The following is a 12,706-nucleotide window of genomic DNA, read 5'->3' on the forward strand; positions in this document are numbered from 1 at the left end:
GGACACGGCTAAACGCGCCCGGAGTAACCTACAACAAGACCACCTGGCACGTTCCGAGCATGTGTAGCAGTGCGGCCCCAACCCCAACCCCTGTAAAACGTTAAGACAGGTCCTTCGCGTACACCATTACGCTCTGAAGATACCATGGGCATGGGGAGAGGGGCATGACCACGATAGGCCCAGACTGCGGCTCAACCACACCAGGGGCTCTCAAGTGTGTCATTCTTTTTTTTCTTTTTTTTATTACCCACAGGACTCCGTTCACCAGAGGCCCTGTCCGGCAGCAGACCTGCCGAACTCACGATGCAACAGCCAGGGAAGGAGAAAGGCTACAACGAATATCCAGGTGGTCTCCATTACAAGCACTAAATCTGTTTTATGCACCATTCTGCAGCCTGCCCCTGGAGGGGGACATGTTTAATAGTCCCACCCCTTGCTTATCGCACCATTTGTATCGTTCTGCATTTACAACAGTTTTTCTTGAATAAGTAATGCAACACCCTTTTGCTTCCAATTGCATTTCTTTCTTATACATATGTTCATTTATGACATGTTGCATCCGTACATTTTGGTACGGCTAAATACACCAGGGGCTTATGTTTCCCGCATCATGGTGTGATAAGTCCGAACACTTTCACAAGTGCGGCACCCCGAACTTATAGCATTATATGCATTGGCTCCGAATCATGTCTTGGGTCAATAGTTGGGTTTGCCCGGCTCCCATGTTTTGGTACCTTATGTTCCGTTGTATCGGCTAAGGTAGCACTGGGAGAACCACTGCGATTGCGCCCCAGTTGAGCTGGGCGAGCGCCTCAGTGGAGAAAGCTAAAATTGATCGTCATGATGAGGCGAGAGCTGGTCGCTGTTCGAGAGGTTTTTTGCGAGTCCCTAAATACTTATGCCGCTAAGAGCGAGGAGCCGGCTTTTGTCCGGCCCAGGCGTGGATAGCGCCCCAAATTTGGCCTTCCGAAGACTAGGGGCTTCGCCGAAATTTAAAATTATAGAATTCTATGGCTAAGTGAGAGTGTTCAAGCATTATAAGTCCGGTTGCCTTGTTCGTTGTGTTGAGCGCCTCCCTAGATGGACCCTAAAATGGGAACAAGAGTGCTCAAGTTTATCCCGAACACCCCAGCACTCGTGGCATGGGGGCTGAAGCCGACGACTTGCCATCTCTCAGATTTGATAAACAGCCGCACAGAAGGTAATATTTAAATTAACAAGCATTGCTTAGCGCATATGAACTAAGTTTTCAGCGCACAGGATAACAAAATGCGAGTCTACTCAAATATTACATCTTTGGAGCACTCACCCACAATAGTGCGGGCACCCTTCAGGACACTCTTATAATACATCTCAGGCGTGCGGTGCTCCTTGCCCTATGGTGGTGGGTCCGTCACAAGCTTCTGGGCATCCATCTTGCCCCAGTGCACCTTTGCGCGGGCAAGGGCCCGACGGGCACCTTCAATACAGGCGGAGTGCTTGATGACTTCAACCCACGGGCACACATCTACCAGCCGCCGCACCAGGCCGAAGTAGCTCCCAGGCATGGGCTCCTTAGGCCACAGCCGAACTATGAGGCCCTTCATGGCCTGTTCGGCCGCCTTGTGAAGCTTGACCAGCTGCTTCAGCTGGTCGCTAAGGGGCACCGGATGTCCGGCCTCAGCATACTGAGACCAGAAGACCTTCTCCGCCGAGCTCCCCTCCTTGGCCTGGTAGAACGCGGCAGCATCGGACACGCTGCGAGGAAGATCTGCGAACGCTCCTGGAGAGCTCCGAATTCGGGTAAGCAACAGGTAATTAACACTCACATGCTTACTTTGCATGAAAAATGCCTTACCCGCTGCTATTTTCTTCAACGCCTCGATTTCTTGGAGGGCTTTGTAGGCTTCGGCCTTAGCGGCTTTGGCACTTTCAAGAGCCGTTGCAAGCTCAGACTCTTGAGTCTTCGAGTCACGCTCCAGGCTCTCATGTTTTTTCATGAGATCCTGGAGCTCTTGATGTACCTCCGCCACCCGTGCCTCCTACTTCTCTCGCTCGGTGCGCTCCGCGGCCGCATTACGTTCGGCCGCGGCCACCGCCTCCTTCAGGGTCGCCACCTCGTTAGTGGCCCCTGCAATACCCACATTATCCTTGTCATTCTTCTTGCAACCAAAATCCTTTTCTGTAAGGTACAATTTTAATAAGGTGTTACTCACCTTCCTTGTCCTCGAGCTGCTTCTTGGCACGGCCGAGCTCGTTCTCGGACCGCTCGAGGCTTTGCTTCAAAGCATTGACCTCCGCAGTCAATGTGGCAGAGGTCAGCAGCGCAGCCTGCAATCCCATATTGACATATTTTTTATGACTCCTGCGTATATCTTTTTAGATCCTCAGTCCGGCTTTTCTTTCTGAACACCGAACCAAGCATCAGGGGCTACTGTCTATGCGGTACTATTTTACATACATCAAAATTCTTACCTCAAAGCCTGTTAGAAGGCTGCTGCAGGCTTCGGTCAGCCCGCTCTTGGCGAGCTGAACCTTCTGAATCACCGCACTCATAACAGTGCGATGTTCCTCTTTGATAGAGGCGCCATTGAGCGCCTCCTGCAAGCTATTCGGCGCCTCCGGTTGGACGGAGGCTGCCGGCGTCACGGTCTTGCCCTTCTTACGAAGGGCGCCGCCCGCCAGACTCTAGAGCCATTATGGGTTCCGGGGCCGAGTCTGGTGCAAAGTCCGGGAGGTTGTCCTGTGACACCTCCGGGGCCTCCTCCTCCTGGTGGGTCCCTTCCCGGGATCCCACCTCGGCATCGTCCGCGTCACGGGGGGTGGAGGCGGTCGGAAGAGAATCCATATCCGACGCACCTAAGGACCCGCTCGACGAAGCGGGAAGATCATCCTTGGGCGGACTGCAGGGTTGTATGCGGCATTAGAAAGACATTGCGTGGCAAAAAAAGAAAAGACATGAAGTTATTCGGGAGTCCGGATACTTACGATCTCGCCAGGGGCTTGGCCCTTGGAGGCCAGTCCTCGTCGTCGTCACTGGCGTTGGCAGAGCAGTCCGGGGAAAGAGTTTTTCCCTTCTTGGACCCTTCGGCCTCCCTCGTTGGGGAGGCCTTCCTTTTCCTCCCTTCCCCCGCTGGGGGAGAGGCTTTCTTCTTCTCCTCCTCACCTTTGTGAGAGGAGTCGGCCTCGGAGTCGTCATCCGATAACACCTGAAAACGGGAACTCTTTCGAGTGCCCGTGGCCTTCTTCTTGGCCTTCTTCTCCGGCACCACGTGGGGTGCCGGAGCCAGCAGCCCCGTTAGGCGGGCTTCCGCTGGATCCTCTGGTAATGGGGCCGGACAGATAGTCTGTTCGGCCTTCTTCAGCCAGCCCTGTTAAAGGAAAGCGAGTTTAGATCCCGCATAGAGTCAAACTATGGAAAACAAACGTCCCGTAAAGGACAAAATCACTTACCTCGTCAGCCGGACGCTGCGAGCTGAATCCGTGATCTTCGGTAGCGGATGCGGGAGCCTCGGCGCCCTTGAACAGCACCTTCCAGATATCTTCGTACGTAGTATCGAAGAGCTCGCTCAAAGTGTGGTGCTGCACCGGATCGAACTCCCACATGTTGAAGCCCCGTCGTTGGCACGGGAGGATCTGGCGAATGAGCATGACCTGGACTATGTTGACGAGCTTGAGCTTCTTGTCCACTAGCTTTTGGATACAGGCTTGGAGTCCGGTCAGCTCCTCTGAATCACCCCAAGTCCGGCCGCTCTCTTTCCAGGAGGTAAGCCGTGTGGGGATGCCAGATCTGAATTCGGGGGCCGCTGCCCATTCAGGGTCACGCGGCTCGGTGATGTAGAACCACCCCGATTGCCACCCCTTAATGGTTTCCACAAAAGTGCCCTCAAGCCAAGTAACGTGGGACATCCTGCCCACCATGGCGCGCCTCCGCACTCCGCTTGGCTGCCCTTCACAACCTTCGACTTGACACTGAAGGTCTTGAGCCACAAGCCGAAGTGGGGCTGGATGCAGAGGAAGGCCTCACACACGATGATAAACGCCGAGATGTTGAGGACGAAATTCGGGGCCAGATCATGGAAGTCTAGGCCGTAGTAGAACATGAGCCCTCGGACAAAGGGATGGAGTGGGAAGCCCAGTCCACGGAGGAAATGGGGAAGAAATACTATCCTCTCATGGGGCCTGGGGGTGGGGATGAGCTCTCCCTCGTCGGGGAGCCGGTGTGCGATGTTGCTGGACAAATATCCGGCGCTGCGCAGCTTCTGGATCTGCCCCTCCGTGACGGAGGAGGCCATCCACTTGCCTCCCGCTCCGGACATAGTTGGAGGAGGTTGAGGTGAGATGTGCGGACTTGGGCGCTGGAGCTCGAGTTCGCGGAGATGGATAAGCCAAGGAGGAAGAAGGTGCAGGTAAAAGGGTTGGATCTTTATCCCCTTATATGGGCGGACACAAACATGCGTCCCCACCGGCCTGATAAAACTCGCTTATCCCCCAAGCGCCACAATCAATGGCGCGGTTGGGTTACCCACGTCCGTATTGATGGAAATCCCGGAATAAGGGGAACACGATCTCTACTTCGACAAGACGTGCCAAGGAAACCGCTTCGCTAAACGTGCTGAGGTGGTACAATAAAAACAATTCGAGTAAAGGCTTGGTAGTGGTGTGACGTCACGCCACGAAATACGTCAGCAGATTGAACTTGTGTAAATATTATTTTCTCTACGGTGGTATGTGGAATTTATTTTGCAGAGCCGGACACTATCCTGGTGTTCACAATCTTCTATAAATTATTCGGAGGAGGAACCCGCCTTGCAATGCCGAAGACAATATGTGCGCCGGACTCGTCGTCATTGAAGCCTGGTTCAGGGGCTACTGAGGGAGTCCTGGACTAGGGGGTGTCCGGATAGCCGAACTATCATCATCGGCCGGACTCCAAGACTATGAAGATACAAGATTGAAGACTTCGTCCCGTGCCCGGATGGGACTTTCCTTGGCATGGAAGGCAAGCTTGGCGATACGGATATGTAGATCTCCTACCATTGTAACCGACTCTGTGTAACCCTAGCCCTCTCCGGTGTCTATATAAACCGGATGGCTTTAGTCCGTAGGACGAACAACAATCATACCATAGGATAGCTTCTAGGGTTTAGCCTCCTTGATCTCGTGGTAGATCCACTCTTGTAACACACATCATCAATATTAATCAAGCAGGACGTAGGGTTTTACCTCCATCAAGAGGGCCCAAACCTGGGTAAAACATCGTGTCCCTTGTCTCCTGTTACCATCCACCTAGACGCACAGTTCGGGACCCCCTACCCGAGATCCGCCGGTTTTGACACCGACACCGGCCCATAGAAAAAATTCAAATTTTGGCCCATGTGACTTACAACCGGACGAGCTAGGACAACTACGAAATTGGATCGGTGCGAAACTGGACCACCGAGGTGGATGGACGAAATTACGATGGTAAGAAACGCTCTTTTTTAATAGTAAGTATAGATTGTGCTAACAAAAGGTAATATGTCTACTAAGAATTAGTTAGGACTAATCCTCGGTCGCCTGAGCCATAGACAGTCCATGTAGAGAAATAAGTATGTACTAGATCTTTAAGTAGAAAATAGTATATGCACTTTGCTAGTACAAATCAACAAATATGTTTTTTTACATGTGAGTTCTATTCATATTTTTTGTGCTTTAGAGATGGGTTCAAATGAACTGGAGTCGCGGGGTAGAGCGGTCGGGAGAAGAGTGAAGGAAAACACACATACACAAAAGATGAGAAACAAGAGCGGTCACTGGTGATATGGTTGCTAGTCTGCATGGTGGTAGGTAGACTACATGTGGAAGAAATCTTTTACTTTGCTCCGTGTTTGATTGGGTTGCTTCAGATTCCTACATCACACGCTCCTTAAAGTACCGTTGTGCCTAGGCAAGGAGAACGGCTGAGTCGGCTGTTTTCACTCATGTAGGCTCGCATGGACCACGAGGTGGTAAAGATTCCTTCCTTTTACGTGTGAGGTTGCATCCTCCTCTCACAATGCATGCGAAAAGTCGCCACAAACAAACAAGCCAATATGCATGCTATTAAACCCCACCAACCATCATGCAGACAACCAAATTACATGTGCACATGGTTTTTTACACCATTTTTACTCAACCAGGCCTCGATAAGTCTGGCTCGTTTCCCTCGTGCAACCTCTGAAAATTACTGCAGACTACCAAACAACTCCTATGGGAAGCCTCAGAAACAATTGTCCAGCAAGAAGAACCCATTAGGAATTAGACACCACAACCACCATGAGGAGACAACAAAACATGGCAACGGGAAACAAAACACTACGAAGAGCACCATCAGCGTAATCAAACCGCATCGGACAACCAAGACCATCTGTGACACTACACTGGCGATGTAATTGAAAAGCGACACCATGACATCGCCTATACAATGGGGTGCATTCCAAAGGGCACACATGGCCAAGATGAGCCACAACAGCTTTGTGCCACCAACAGAATTCCAAGGGCATCTCTAAACAAAGATACACCATAGAGTGCCCGCCGCGTAGGAACTCACCTGACGTAACGATCATCGATAAAGCCCCTATTGCCAGCCTCTCCATGTACAGTCCTTTTCCGATAGCTCTCGTTTGTTGACTACGTTGACAACTTTAGACGGTGGCGCCACGACGAGTGCACCATGGCGGGGAACGACGGCGATGACGCACTAAGGGCATCAAGATGACCTCCACCGCTGGATACTCTTCTATCCTTCTCAGTGGTGGAACTGGGAAAAAGTTTCATTGCAAAATAGCAGTAAGACGAGGAGACCCTCTTTCACCTTAAATGTTTTGTACTAGCTGTAGATCTATTACAAATTATTTTAAATGAAGTAATGCATGCAAAAATCATTCAAGCCTCTCTCCCATCTCAAGAAAACCCTGATTTTCCTATTATCCATTATGCAGATGATAAAATTCTTATTATGCCTGACATTCACAATCAAGTGTTGCAAGTGAACAATCTGCTAGGCCATTATGCTGCTCAAACTGGTCCCATGATTAATTAGAAAACCTGTGATGGTCCCTCTGAATGTCAATGATGTAAACCTGGCTCAACTACTTACTATTCTTGGTTGAAAGCAGGGGAGTTTTCCATTCACATATCTGGGTTTACCTTTATGTGCTAGTAGACTTAAATTGAGGATTTTACTTCCATTTCTCAACAAATAGACAGACGGTTGGATGGATGTTCCACCATGTTATCTTATGATGCAGTTTTTTGCTAATCAAATAAGCCATCTCTCCTCTCCCAGTTTTCTTCATGGGCACCTTAACACTTTCATTGGCTATTACATAACACATCAGTAAGTATCTAAGGAGGAAATTTGGACAAAATCATGCTAGTCCTGCCCTCATTGCTTGGAAAAAAGTGTGTAAACCAAAAGCTTAGGGTGGTTTAGCCATCTTGGGTATCTCAACTCACAACAAATCACTCATGACGAAGAACCTGCATAAACTATCAAATACATGAAAACTTGCCTTGGGTAAACATGGTTTGGAAAAAAAATACTATTCCTCTCATCCCCCCGACACAAGAATGAAAGGCTCAAGCTGGTGGAAAAGCCACCTTAAGCTCATACCTCTGTACAAGCAACATTCAACTTGTAAGTTGGGAAATGGTCAATCTATTCTTCGTTGGAAGGATAGATGGTTAGATGAGCCCCTGATCAACCAATTTCTAGAATTACATTATTTAAAAAAATGATGCTCAAACGGCTGAAAGCTGGATAATTTTAGAGGATCTTTCACAATTCATTCATACTCCACTTTATGAACAAGCTTTTTCTCAGTACAGTGACCTCCTAGCTTTAATTGAAATGCACAAAAGCCCTCAAAGGAATGGGATCTGCCAAGGAGAGGGACAGGGTGCAAAATATTCACCAGTCAAAATGTATGGATGCAGCTTGTCCTGGGTCTGCCAAGACGATTGCTTGCCTCCTAGCGGAGGAGGTTTCTACAGGGCAAAATGAAGAAGGTGAAGAAGGCTATCAGGAGCATAGGCAAGAAGAGTGACGTCATTAGGAAGGCGTCCGCGGCTGCTTAATGGAGGATGCTCGGTCTTTTTGTCATCCATCTTCGACTGACTCGCCTCTGTGGATTTGGTGGCGTTCGGTGGTTTCGTTGAGGGTTTCGTTGCGACGTCATTCTGCGAGGGTTTGTGGTTGTTGCATGTTATATATGTTTGTTGGGTTGACCGTGGTGTCATGGAGTTTCTTTCTTAGCGAGTAGTCCGCATGTGGTCTATATCTATCGGTTTTCGTCCGGTTTTCTGTTAATTAACTGGGTAATTATTTTCTTCTTAATTAATCGATGAGGCAAATATTTTGCCTCCGTTTCGAAAAAAAAATTATCACCATATTTGTGCTAAGGAAGAGGCGCATGTGATGTTCAAATGGATATGGAACGTTGCTAATAGAGTGAGGCACAAAATCTTTTGTTGGCTTCTTATGCATGAAATAGTCAATACTAGAAACCTTTTGAGAAAAAAAATCATCTGGGTTGTTATAATTATGTCTCCTGTAATGAGCATGCTGAGGAAGTGATTAGACATCTTCTTGGGGACCGCTGCTTTGCACAAGACTGTAGCAACAATATCTCACCAACAAGAGATTGGGCATTTCTAATTTTGATGACATTCTCATGGCACATCAATAACCTCCACCAAAGATTGCTACGGCTATAATCATCCAAGGGTGTCGGAACATTTGGATGCAAAAAAAAAAAATCTTTAGGCAAGAAGCTCCAAGTGTTATTTTTTGGAAATTCAAACTTAAAGCTGATACTTTGCTGCTGTATAGAATTAAAGTTAAACATGTGAACAGCTTGAGACAATGGATTGGTAGTTTGGTACCCATCTATGATGAGTGCAAGATCAGGAACAAACTTATCCATGTGATATCATGTTACCATGAAATGGTATTGGTCGAGGCAGCTCTGGGACTGTTTTTGTAGTTCTTCTTTCTTTTTTAGTTCTTCTCTGTATATATTGTACTTGGTTCTTTTATTAATGGTTTACAATTTTATTTTTTTTAAAGGCCGAGCCAGCAGGTGTCAATCTCGATCACAACAACGGCTTGGAAACAAAGAGATTAGCGATCTGTGCGTGCGCCGTCAAGTCGTGGCTGAGTGCTGCTACTAACGGCTAAATTTCGTGTTTTGACCATTTTTCCAAACAAATTCAGGATCTGAACCCACTTTGAAATATTTTTGGGATTTGACCCTTTTTCCTACCGCCAGAGCTCCTGGCGGTAGGGTTACACAGCCTACCGCCAGGGACCCTGGCGGTAGGAAACTTATCCACGTCAGCGCGCGGAGACGGCGCCGTCCCCCCTCCGTCGCACCCTACCGCCAGGGGCCCGGGCGGTAGACTGTGTAACCCTACCGCCGGATCCTCTGGCGGTAGGGTCCGGGCAGTTATTTCGTCTGAGACCCCCGCGCCCCTTCCCTTCTCCCCACCCCTCCCCTCCCCCAAGTCGGCAGTTCATCCATTTTCTCCCCCAAGTCGCGCCCCTCTCTCCCTCTCTCATCTCCTCCACTCTCCCCCTCCGATCTTCACCGTTTCTTCACCGTTTTGGCAGATCGGGATGGCCCCGAAGAGAGAAACGTAAGCTCCTCCGATCCCTCCAATTAGTTTTTGCAAACTTGCTTCCTATTCGACGCATTATTTGCTTGAAATCCCTCATGTTTTTTTAACTTAGATTGGATTTTTTTCACCTAAGATTGATTGTAATTGTAGTTCTTAGTTCTTTAGTAACTAGTGGTATTGGATATGAACTCTAATCAATAGTTCATATATTAGTGTGAAGATGAACCCTAGTTCATAATTTATTTTGTTAAAAAAATTATGATGTAATGTTGATATGAGGATGAACCCTAGTTTGATGATGCATGTTGATATGATGATATGATCTAGTGTGAAGCTGAACCCTAGTTTGATGATTCATATTGATATGATGATATTATGATGTAATGTTGATATGAGGACTACGACGAGCGCTACGCGCCGTTCTTCAAGAGAGCCCGGCTGTTGGGTTTCGTGTTGCAGTTCAAGCATCAGCCGCCGACACTTGTCCACGCAGCTCTGACAGCGTTGATTGACCGGTGGCGACCGGAGACCCATTCTTTTCATCTGCCATGCGGGGAGATGACGGTGACCCTCGAGGACTGGGAGATGATTACTGCCATGCCGATCGAGGGTCATGCACTCACCGGTCGAGTGGAGAGGACCAACTAGCAGGAGAGGGTCACCACCCTCATCGGCGACTGCCCCGGTGCCAAGAGTAACCGTACATCCGGTGTGCCATTGATCTGGCTCTCGGAGCACCGGAAGACATGCCCTGAAGGCGCAGACGAGGCGACTGTGGAGTGGTACGCGCGGGCCTACTTGTGGTATCTTTTCACGGAGGTCGTGTTTCCAGACAGCTCCGGAAACTCTGCCAACTGGTCGTATCTGTTCTTCCTAGCCGACTGGGATGCAGGGTACAGTTGGGGGACGGCATCTCTCGCCTACCTATACCGTTCGGTAAGAGAGTGTCTAATTGCGTACCTAACCACGAAAGTGTGTCCATGACATTTTCTTATATCTGATCCTCATTTGATGTTTTGCAGCTTGACAACGCAACGCAGAGGACGGGAGACAAGTCCAATATGGGTGGCTTTGTCTGGGCCTTCTCCATTTGGATGTGGGAGCGGCTGCCGGTGGGGCGTCCGGAAAAGTTGCGAAGACGCCCATGGGAAGACTATGGCGAAGAAGGCGACGAGACTCGAAACCCCACCGTAGCTTATGAGTGGGACGTTGTCAAACTCTACACGGGGCTAAACAAGACTTCATACAAGACCTACACCAACGAGTTGGACGCTTTGACGCATACGCAGGTATATGAACTCGCCCAACACCTTTCTCTTTGATTCCACTATTGACCGAGAGTGCGAACTTACCAAGGTATATGTAATAGGTAATCTGGTGCCCGTATCGACAAGAACGAGAGTGGGACTTTGATCTGAACGTGATGTGCGATGCGGACCGTGGTCTCTGGCGGTGCATCGTGCCCATGATCTGTGTGTACGCCGTCGAGTGGCATTTGCCACAACGCGTGGCCACGCGGTTTGGGATTTATCAGCATACCCCACCGGGCCAGCCCACCAATACCGGCGGCCACGCGCTCCACCTGTGAGCTCTTTGTTCTCCGTGAAATTATCATGTTTCTTGTTGCTTATGATGATCTCATTATGCTTATGATGATTCTTGTTGCTTATGCCTTGCAGGATGAGCCGGTAGAAGAATCAGTCGATCACAGACTGGGGAGTGGAGCATAAGACTCATGTGACGGAGTGGAACCGACGGAGGTACCGTAAAGACGTGGAGAGGAGAGTGACTAACTGGGATGATTACCTGGGCCGACACATGAGGTGGTACGATGATGGCCAGAAGCACTGTCTTCGTCTCAGGCCTCGATGGACGGCGGAAGACATCGCGGAGCTGGAGTGGGCTGACCCCGATGAACAGGCATACCAGACCGGCATCAGAGACATGCACAGTGGATTTAGAGAGTTTGCACCCCTCAGCAATAGAGTGGTAAGTTTGAACCGACGGTCGTATTTAAAATATTTTATTCGTCATCGTGACTGACTTATGCCGTTGCAGTTCGGTGAGCTGAACAGATGCATCTTTGAAGCCTCAGATGCACTAGGTGATCTTCCCGGGAGCGTACAATCGGAGACCAGTGTCAAGGGGACGATGAAGGTACAATTTCAGCCTCCTCGGAACAGATGCATCTTGTTCACTTGCAGTCAGTCGATCTGATACTTATTATGACCTTGCTTCATTGTGCTTGCAGCGTTGTCGCAAGCTCGTAGGGCTGCTTGGGTGTGCTGGAGCTGGGTCAGTTGAAGCTTATCAGCCTGTAGCCACACAGGGTCTCATCGCCTCATCGAGCCATGCTCCCTCGTCGTCCAGGTTGGTTGGGGAGGAGGAGGAGGAAGAGGATGAGGATGAGGAGGCCACACATGAAGAAGAGGAGGAGGAGGAGGAGGAGGAGGAGGATGAGAGCAACGGGGAGGAGGAGTACGATGAAGATTATGGACCTCCACCAACTCAAACATCTCAAGTATCTCAGCTGCCGAAGAGGAATCCGAAGAAGAAGGATTTGCTGAGTCCGGACCCTTTCCAGAGACCGGTTCCTCGCCGGCCCAAGAAGAAGACCGAAGAGACTCATTCAAAGAGTAACGAGGACCGTACCTCCAAGAGGGGAAGGAGCAAGTGATTATGCTCTTCGATACTTAGCTCTTTTAGTTTGGTTGAACTTGTCTAGTGGTTGCGAAACTATATGGAACTATGTGTTTGCTATTTGTGGATCTATGTGTTTGAAATGTTTTATGCACTTCAAGTTATCTTAATATGGATCTACGTGATGCCCAAATTTAATTGTTTAAAATATATGATATTGCTGTCATATTTATGAAACTTGCTGTGATATTGAATTTGAAAACAAGCGACCAAATGAACTTGGAAAAACAAAACAGAGGACCCTACCGCCATGTGTCCTGGCGGTAGGGTGGACCTACCGCCAGGGCAGTAGCATATTTCGTTACAGAATGCCTGGTTGGCAATAACCCTGCCACACCTTACCGCCAGGGTCGCTGGTGGTAGGGTTAGATAGCCGACCGCCATG

The sequence above is a fragment of the Triticum aestivum genome, chromosome 3B (genome assembly GCF_018294505.1).
Source record: "Triticum aestivum cultivar Chinese Spring chromosome 3B, IWGSC CS RefSeq v2.1, whole genome shotgun sequence".
Classification (NCBI taxonomy): domain Eukaryota; kingdom Viridiplantae; phylum Streptophyta; class Magnoliopsida; order Poales; family Poaceae; genus Triticum; species Triticum aestivum.